At 40.9% G+C, this 8,313-nt stretch overlaps 1 pseudogene; it reads right to left on the bottom strand.

The window, feature by feature from the left end:
• Positions 1-2,989: 2,989 nt before the first annotated feature.
• LOC122815011 lies at positions 2,990-7,646 on the bottom strand (annotated as a pseudogene).
• Between the last annotated feature and the right edge of the window lie 667 nt (positions 7,647-8,313).

Raw genomic sequence — 8,313 nt, 5'->3', positions numbered from 1 at the left:
TGTTAACAATTCTTGCCCAACATTTGAACAAAACACCTCTTTTATCACTTTTTTCAAATACCACTGGGTTTTTAAAAAAGGTTTTAACTATAAACTGGGTCTTAATTCAAACTAACCTTATATGCCACAAATTAGGCAATAGACCCACTTTTACTTTCAAAAGAGGACAGAACTTGAAAGCCCTGTTGGAGAGACCTTTCAGAAACCAGTCATTAACCCTGGCATGTACAAATGTGGTAGGTGCAATGTTTGTAAATATATAAAAGTGGGCAAGAATTTAAATATAACTGGACATTTTCTCATTTTGGACAAATATAATTGTGAAACTAAAGGGGTGGTTTATTTGGCTTCATGTGACAAATGCGATTGTTTCTACGTAGGAAAAACTGACAAGACCTTTGAAACAGCGCATATATGAACACATGTATAACATCAGTAAAAACAACTCCAATAATGCTTTAGCTAAGCACATCATTGAGAACAATAATCATCCCTTTTTATTTTCCATTTTAGACAAAGTTGTTCTTGACAAGAGGGGTGGTCCATGGTCTTTGGTTTTGGAAGAAAAAGAATTACTTTGGCAATTGCGCCTTAATTCTTTTAATTTTCCTGGCCTTAATGACAACTGCAATGTAAAATGTTTATTGAGTTTGAAAGCTTTAGATACATGAACTATTCAGAATATATATATATATATATATATATATATATATATATATATATATATATATATATATATTCATTATATTGTATATAGTACACCTTTAATTAATGAAACAGGAAGTGATGTTAATTCTGTATTCACTATTTAAATGCTTCATTTGTCTTTATTGTTTGAAAGTCATTTGCCCATATTCCTCTGCAACACTTACACATCTACACTTGCAAAGCCCTAACTAGGCAAATCTACCAGTATCACGAGAGTTACAACATGCAGCATCATTTAGTACCAGCCCATTCACTGTGTTGAGTTTTTAACAGTGATATGCCATATAGCTAATGTACTGTCCCCATGAGCATGCCAGATCACAGTAACCCCACTGCCAACAATAAAGTAGGTGAGCAGAAAAAGACACTTCTTCACTCTGCAAGCCCAATTCCTACTGAACCACTAATCTAAGTCCATCTGGCCATAGTCAAGGCTTCGTGTCTCTGTGTCCCAGAGCTAAGGTCATTCATACGATTATGACTGTAGCATTTTAACCTTACTGTTGCCATATTCAGTAGGTACTATCTGTTCCTGGACCACATACATTTTAATGAGCATTTCATCTCTTTCTAGATTGCAGCCCAGAAATCTACTGGAAATATCATTATAGTATGCACTATAGGCAACATTGTATAATGTAGCTAAATATAAATAGTTAAATATAATAAAGTCCTGGTAAACATCCAAAAGCAGTAAATATATCTTGATACCCTTTAAACAGACCTGCAGAATTGTTGTTTATATATATCTGAATAGTGCATTCATACTGTGAAATCTTTTTAAAATTGTTATCCCTTCACAACTCAAAAGACCCATTTAGAAGGCGTATTCACTTACATTTATGCATACGCATTATGTCATTCATTGTATAGACATGATGACTACAAAGAGTAAGCGTGCTAAAATGTCTTAACAGATATTGCATTACATCAGTACTTTAGTACCTTTGTCTAATCTAAGTGTATCATAGGTTCATAGGTTCATAGGACGTTACTAGGCTAATGACCCTAGGGCCTTTACAAGCCTAGCCATGTTATACCCATGTTCTCTAACTGACATTGGTTGGATAGTCACTATTTGCAGAGAGTGTCTATGAACAGCACCAACTGCTCCTGTCCATGAGGGACATAGGTGCCACCCCCAGCATGAATTTAGGGTCTCCCATCTAATTGTCTAGGTTGTGCTTGGATAGGGTTATTGAGGAGCTATGCTTCATGTGACTTGGAAGTTTTATTCCAGAGGACTGGCAATCTCTGGGAGATATCTCTGTGTTTCTAGCATGTTCTGTTAATGTTACAGGCTAGGTTGAGATCCCTGCAGCGAGTGACTCTTGTCCCATTTGATTTGCGGATGTGCAGCATTTCCATTAGGGGAGGGTCAGAGACTACTCTGTAGGCCAGGCACAAGTTGCCTGTCAACAGCTTGTAGGATACAGAGTACAGTGACAGGGCTTTCAGTCTTTCCATGTAGGTTATGTTTTGGAGGTCCTGAATTTTCTTGGTAAGCAACCTCTATGGTTTCTCCAGCTGCTGCAGGTGTCTGGTGAGGTACATGCAAAAGGGAGCATTGTACTCTATTAGTGGTCTGATGAGGGTCGAGTACAGAGGAGTTATAGCATCCTTAGTCTTGGATACAATGTTCTTACTTATGAGATTTCTTCATTTCTACTGACTTAATGGATTTCCTCTGTTTAGGACTTTAATAACACTTTTCTCCAAAGTTTAAGCATTTCTCTATAAGCCATGAATGAAAAACAAAACTTTTAAAACTCTGTGTTTTATTTAATGTGAGGTGCTTAAGATTCAAGCTTTTCTATCCTAAACAAAATGAGCTTTGGTGTTTTTTGGAACAAAATATTTACCTTGGGAGCCTCACACCACCTTTATCAGTAATTGCAAATACAAGAGATCTGCAATAATCCTTGCAGGGAACAGAACTACTATTGGAAAACTACAGACTGATCACTGGAAAACAAAGGTAGATTAACCAAAATGTTATGACTTACCGTAACCATTGCCCTCCTCAAAAAAAGATACCATGATACAACACAATATTTTAACAAGAGAGTTATGCAGTGCTTTTTTGCCAGTGTTGGATTTTCTCATTTTAAGCCAATGTTCTGCTGTAATTAACTTTATACCATTCTAAATCCATTGTCTTGATACAGCAGAATATGAAGTATGGAAACTACAGCCATCACATATTCACAAAAGAGTCCGTCATTGAGCACTTTTCAACTTCTCAGAAGTGACAGCTATTTAATTAAGGATAACACAAAGTTTATATGTCAAAACCTAGTTCTGCACACTGTTTGTCTGATATGTGATTGGCTAATGATTCGATGATGTCAAAAAGAAGTGGTCGATTTGGTGATCGTAGGTTTGATAATTTGGACACCTTAGTGAACTGTTGAACAATGATTTGCAGGTAGTGCTTTTTCATATCTAGAGCATGTGTTTTATCAGCCGCTTCCAAAATCTGCAGTACATTTTCCACTGTGACATTCATCTCCACGTTCTGCTTGCAGTAAGCCTGCAATCTGTTGTTAGAAAATCCATAATAATAAGGTGCTGAAAACAAATACAGAGACTTCTGGAGGCATGTTTACATCTCCATAGTAAACATAACATAGCAATGACTCAAAGGCTTGCTTGCTGGGAACCATTTCTCCTATTGAGATATTCACCTGTCCATCTTCTGGCATAAATGAACAGAACATAGCTTCAAAATAGCTGGAGTGTGCTGCAAGAATGGCTTTATGAGCTGGCTTGGGATGACCATCAAGAAAACACAAGTGAAAAAAAACTAAGGGTAATGCTGCTCAATGCCAGAAGTCTAAACCTCAAGATGCAAGCTCTCGAAACCCTCCACAGTATGGAGAACATTGATGGTTGTGCAGTGACTGAAACCTGGTTCAAGGCTCCTGAGAGCACCCCAACACTACCAGGTTTTACCTCATATCATGCTTTCCGGCCCCAAAACTGGGACCGAACCACAAAAGGAGGGGGAGTATCCATATTCATCAAAGATACACACACCTCCAGGTTAGTGGCAATGCACGAAGCATCGGAGACCATCCAGGTGCAACTAACCATAGGCAAAACTGCCCTACAGTTTGTAGCATGCTACAGACCACCCTCTCAAACTCAGGAACCCCACTCAGCCTTCCTGAAGACACTGGAGAGTATGAATGTCTCCCCAAATACCATCATATTGGGAGACTTCAACTACCCAAACATAGACTGGGAACATTACTCAAGCCCCAACACCCTAGCCCAAAGGTTCCTAGAATTCATAAACTCAAATGCGATGGAACAACTAGTCACCACTCCCACAAGAGGAGATAATATACTAGACCTGATCATGACAAACATGGGGACAAAATGCTCCACACTGGAAGTATACCCCTCATTGGTGAGATCAGACCATAAATTAATCTCACTGGAAATCCACATTCCGCCCCCACCCCCTGCACAAAAGACCACAGTGAAGAACTTCTCAAAAGCCGAATTTACACTTCTTAAGACTGAAGTGGTATCCTTCAAGGCCCCTGGGCCAATGGAAACCACAACCCACACCGCTGAATCCTTTATAAATGCCTTCTACGGGCACCTTCAAGAATGCATGGATCATGCAATCCCTAATAAAACCAAGACCCATTCCCCCAAAGGCAGGCGCCCTGTCTGGTGGACCCCAGCCATTAACAAACTTTACAACAGGAGGAGGAAGCTACTACATGACAGAGCAAAATCCCTAAAAGGGAAGGCATCTCTGATCAGTACTAGCAAAAAACTACGATCACTCATAAAATCATCCAAGGCCAACTTTGAGAGAAAAATCACAAAAGACAATCATAAGGCCTTCTTTAGCTATGTTAGAAACCTGGGTGGAAACTCCCAGATATGCTCAGAGTTAGTCCAAAATGACACAAAATACACTGAACCCACAGACATTGCCAACATTCTGGCAGACAGGTTCAGTGCAAATTACTCCGCCCCCTCCCCCCAAAAGGAGAAATATCTATCCCAGCAGAGTGTAGCCTCCCTAACATCTCAGATGCCCAGGTGAGAGCCGCCCTCACCAAAGCTAAAAACACAGCATCAATGGGACCGGACGGTGTCCCGGGCTGCATGTTATATGAACTCCAAGAGGAACTAAACCCGCACATAAGGCTGCTGTTTAATCTTAGCCTTACTACAGGATACGTACCCAAAGAGTGGCGTGCAGCAACAGTGGTCCCACTCCACAAAGCCGGTGCTTCTAAGGACCCTGGAAATTACCGCCCCATAAGCTTGACAAGCCTGGTCTGCAAAGCTATGGAAAGGATCATTATGGAACTCATAAACAAAGACATTGGGGACCTACAGACATTGGATCCTACCCAATTTGGCTTTGTCAAGGGCAGATCCTGCCTTTTGAACTTGGTCGACTTTTTTGAAACAGTCACTAAGGCCCTTGATGAGGGTTAGGCAGTTCACATAGCCTACCTTGACCTTGCAAAAGCCTTCGACACAATACCCCACTCGGGCATCATAGACAAACTCACCAGCTTAAATGTAAAGCCATATGTCACAAGATGGGTTGCAAACTGGCTCAAGGACAGAACCCACAAGGTCAGAATTGCTGGAGCCATGTCAGACTCTAAGCCAGTCACAAGCGGTGTCCCACAGGGCTCAGTCCTGGGACCCCTCTTGTTCGGCATTTATTTTTCCGAGGTGCAAGCAAACATAGGAGGATTGTGGCTGACAAAGTTCGCAGATGACTGCAAACTGCGCGCCATAATTGATACTCCAGTGGACACAAGCATCCTTCAGAGAGACCTCATAGAAATGGATAATTGGTGCCAGAGCCATGGCCTTAAACTGAACACCAAAAAATGTATAGTCATACCCTTTGGGAAAAACAAGGTACCCACAAATTACCACATAGGTGGTAATCCATTAAGTACGGAAGAGGTAATCAGGGACCTAGGGACCCAAGTTGACAGTAACCACTCATTTGACACTCACATTGCCAAGGTGGTTAGGAAGACCTTCTATATTGCCCTCCTTATCATGAAGGGATTCACATCTAGATCAAGAGAGGTCATTGTGCCCCTGTACTCTTCTCTTATCAGGCCCATGATTGAGTACAATGCCCCATTTGGGATGTGTCTTACCCGACACCTGCAGCAGTTGGAAAGACCCCAAAAGTTCCTCACCAAGAGGATAAAGGGTCTCAAACATATGTCATATGCTGCCCGGCTGAAGAAACTCCAGCACTATTCAGTCGCATACCGCCTACTCAGAGGTGATCTATGCCTGACGTACAAGGCCATGTCCAATCCGGAATTAATGGACATGCTCCACCTCAGAAAATCCAAATCCATCAGAGCCATGAGAGCAAGAGATTTGAACCTCAACACAGAAATAAATAGGATGTGCTGGAGGGACAGATTCATAACCCAGAGGCTCCCTACACTCTGGAACAGAATCCCAGTCCGTGTTAGGCAGAGCCCCTCACTAACTCTCTTCAAGAGAAATCTTGACGAGTGGATGGGAGATCGTAGGTTTACCCCGGGGGTCATCTCTGTGTCACTATTAGACAGAGGCACAGTAAACTAAACCCTAAATGGGTGTAGTAATCTCATCCCAAGGGGTGGTGAAAGCCACACACACTCTGGCTAGTCTTATAAATGCCCTAGGGCAGATAGCCTAGTATGAACCTATGAACCTATAAGAAATAGCATGATATCGCAGAACTCATACCCTGCACCTTGCAGGTATGCCTTCATATCCTGTATCAAGGAAATGCCTATATCAACAGGTTGTATTGCAAACTAGGGTTTTTATTCTCAATGACCAGAATTAAGTGCTTTTGGCTATGCACAGCATAGCCTTCATCATTCTGAAGGCTACGCTGTGCATAGCCGAAAGCACTTAATTCTGGTCATTAAGAATAAAAACCCTAGTTTGCAATACAGCCTGGTCTACTTGTTTACAAAGTTATTCTTATTTTGGGTGCTTTGGGCATTTAATACGTATATCAACAGGTTGGTCAGAATGCACATGGGCTGGGATTGCTGCTTCCTTAATATAATTTCCACTATTAAAGGAGGAGAAAGGTGCTCAAATTATTTTGTCATAAGCACCTGATTGAAGTGCGACTCTTTCACTACAAAGTTAAGGCAGTGTTCCTTTAAGTGATCCAGCTGTAACTTATTTGCATTTTCACATACTATTAGAACATTCTGAAGGTCCACAGAGGCCTCAATGTACTGGGCACACAACTTCTCAAGGCGAGACAACTTAAAACTGAGAGTCAGTTTGTAGACATCCATAATTACAAGTACATCCTGAACATGACCTTTGCGTGGATATTTAATCTTATCTGTGTACAAGAACTGCATAAGTACCTCAAATGGCTGGGCTTCAGCCTCCCTAATAGTCACTTGTAATACTAGCAACAAATGGCTGAGCTTAATGTTAGTGTATGCTGAATTATTTTGCGCTCCATGCTGACAGTCTTCTTCCTCAATTTCCTATCTTAGTTTCTGCAGCAGTTGCTCCCGCACTTGTGTGATTTTCTTCCTCAGCCACCTGCATCGGGCTGTAACAGTTGCTATGTGACCTTTAACTCACTCTTCTTCCTCTCCAAAAATGAATTCCAAGTCAAAGAATTGTCTCTTCTCCCAAAACTTTCCATAATCCTCATGTAAAGTACATTTTGGGTATCGGGAAAACTGAAATCTGTACATTTCCCCACTTCTGACATTGTTATCCATAGTTCCACCAAAGATGTACTGCGCATCTGAGATGATGGCTGCTGCATGAAAGAGTCTCCCACTGGGCATCTCACTGTCTGGACTGGCTGTTATGACCTCCCATGTCTGAGAATCCACATCATATGCATGAAGTTCATAAAGGAGTGTGTTATCTGCTACACTGCCAAACACGTATCACAAATTAAAAATTAAGAGCTTTTCTTCTCAGATTTCCATCTGCTTTTCTGTCCAAAACTTTGCTCTACTTTTTGTTTCTGTTAACAATCTGTACATTCTCAGTGTACTATTACTGCAGATTGCTAATTCTCATGTCTCTTCCTTAATGCATGTCATCTTTTATGCAAGAAATTCACATAAAGTCTTTTATATACTTTATGCAAATGCTGATTTTTCTACAAGTTGTAAATTCTTGGTTAGTAAAAGAACAATTTCTTTTTGTCCAGATCCTCTCAAGAAACAACATTACACCATTTTGGCATGACAACCCTTTACGAATCACAATTTATTAATGACAAAATAACTTTGACTAATTGAAGATAATACATAAACCTCAACATAACACAACACAGTAGGCAGCATCACTTGCTCACCTCTGACCATGATGTAAGCAGCGTAAACCCAATTGCTTACTCACACTTCCCACTAAAAGCAGCATGACCCCAATTACTTCAATAACCAACCAACCACCTTGTAAGATCTAAAACATAAACACCAGAGGGGAAACAGAAGAGGGATATCCCAGACCCTCTTCTCTGCACTGTCATCGCACACTCATACATAATTCCACAGCAGGACAACTGACATAAAAGGGGCAGGGAGGGTAGGCAGCAAGTTCATGCCT

Source organism: Protopterus annectens, chromosome 11.part0 (genome assembly GCF_019279795.1).
Source record: "Protopterus annectens isolate FY-2018-M chromosome 11.part0, PAN1.0, whole genome shotgun sequence".
NCBI classification, from domain to species: domain Eukaryota; kingdom Metazoa; phylum Chordata; order Ceratodontiformes; family Protopteridae; genus Protopterus; species Protopterus annectens.
Note: the sequence above shows the minus strand (reverse complement) of the source record. Positions and strands in the feature narration are given on the sequence as shown.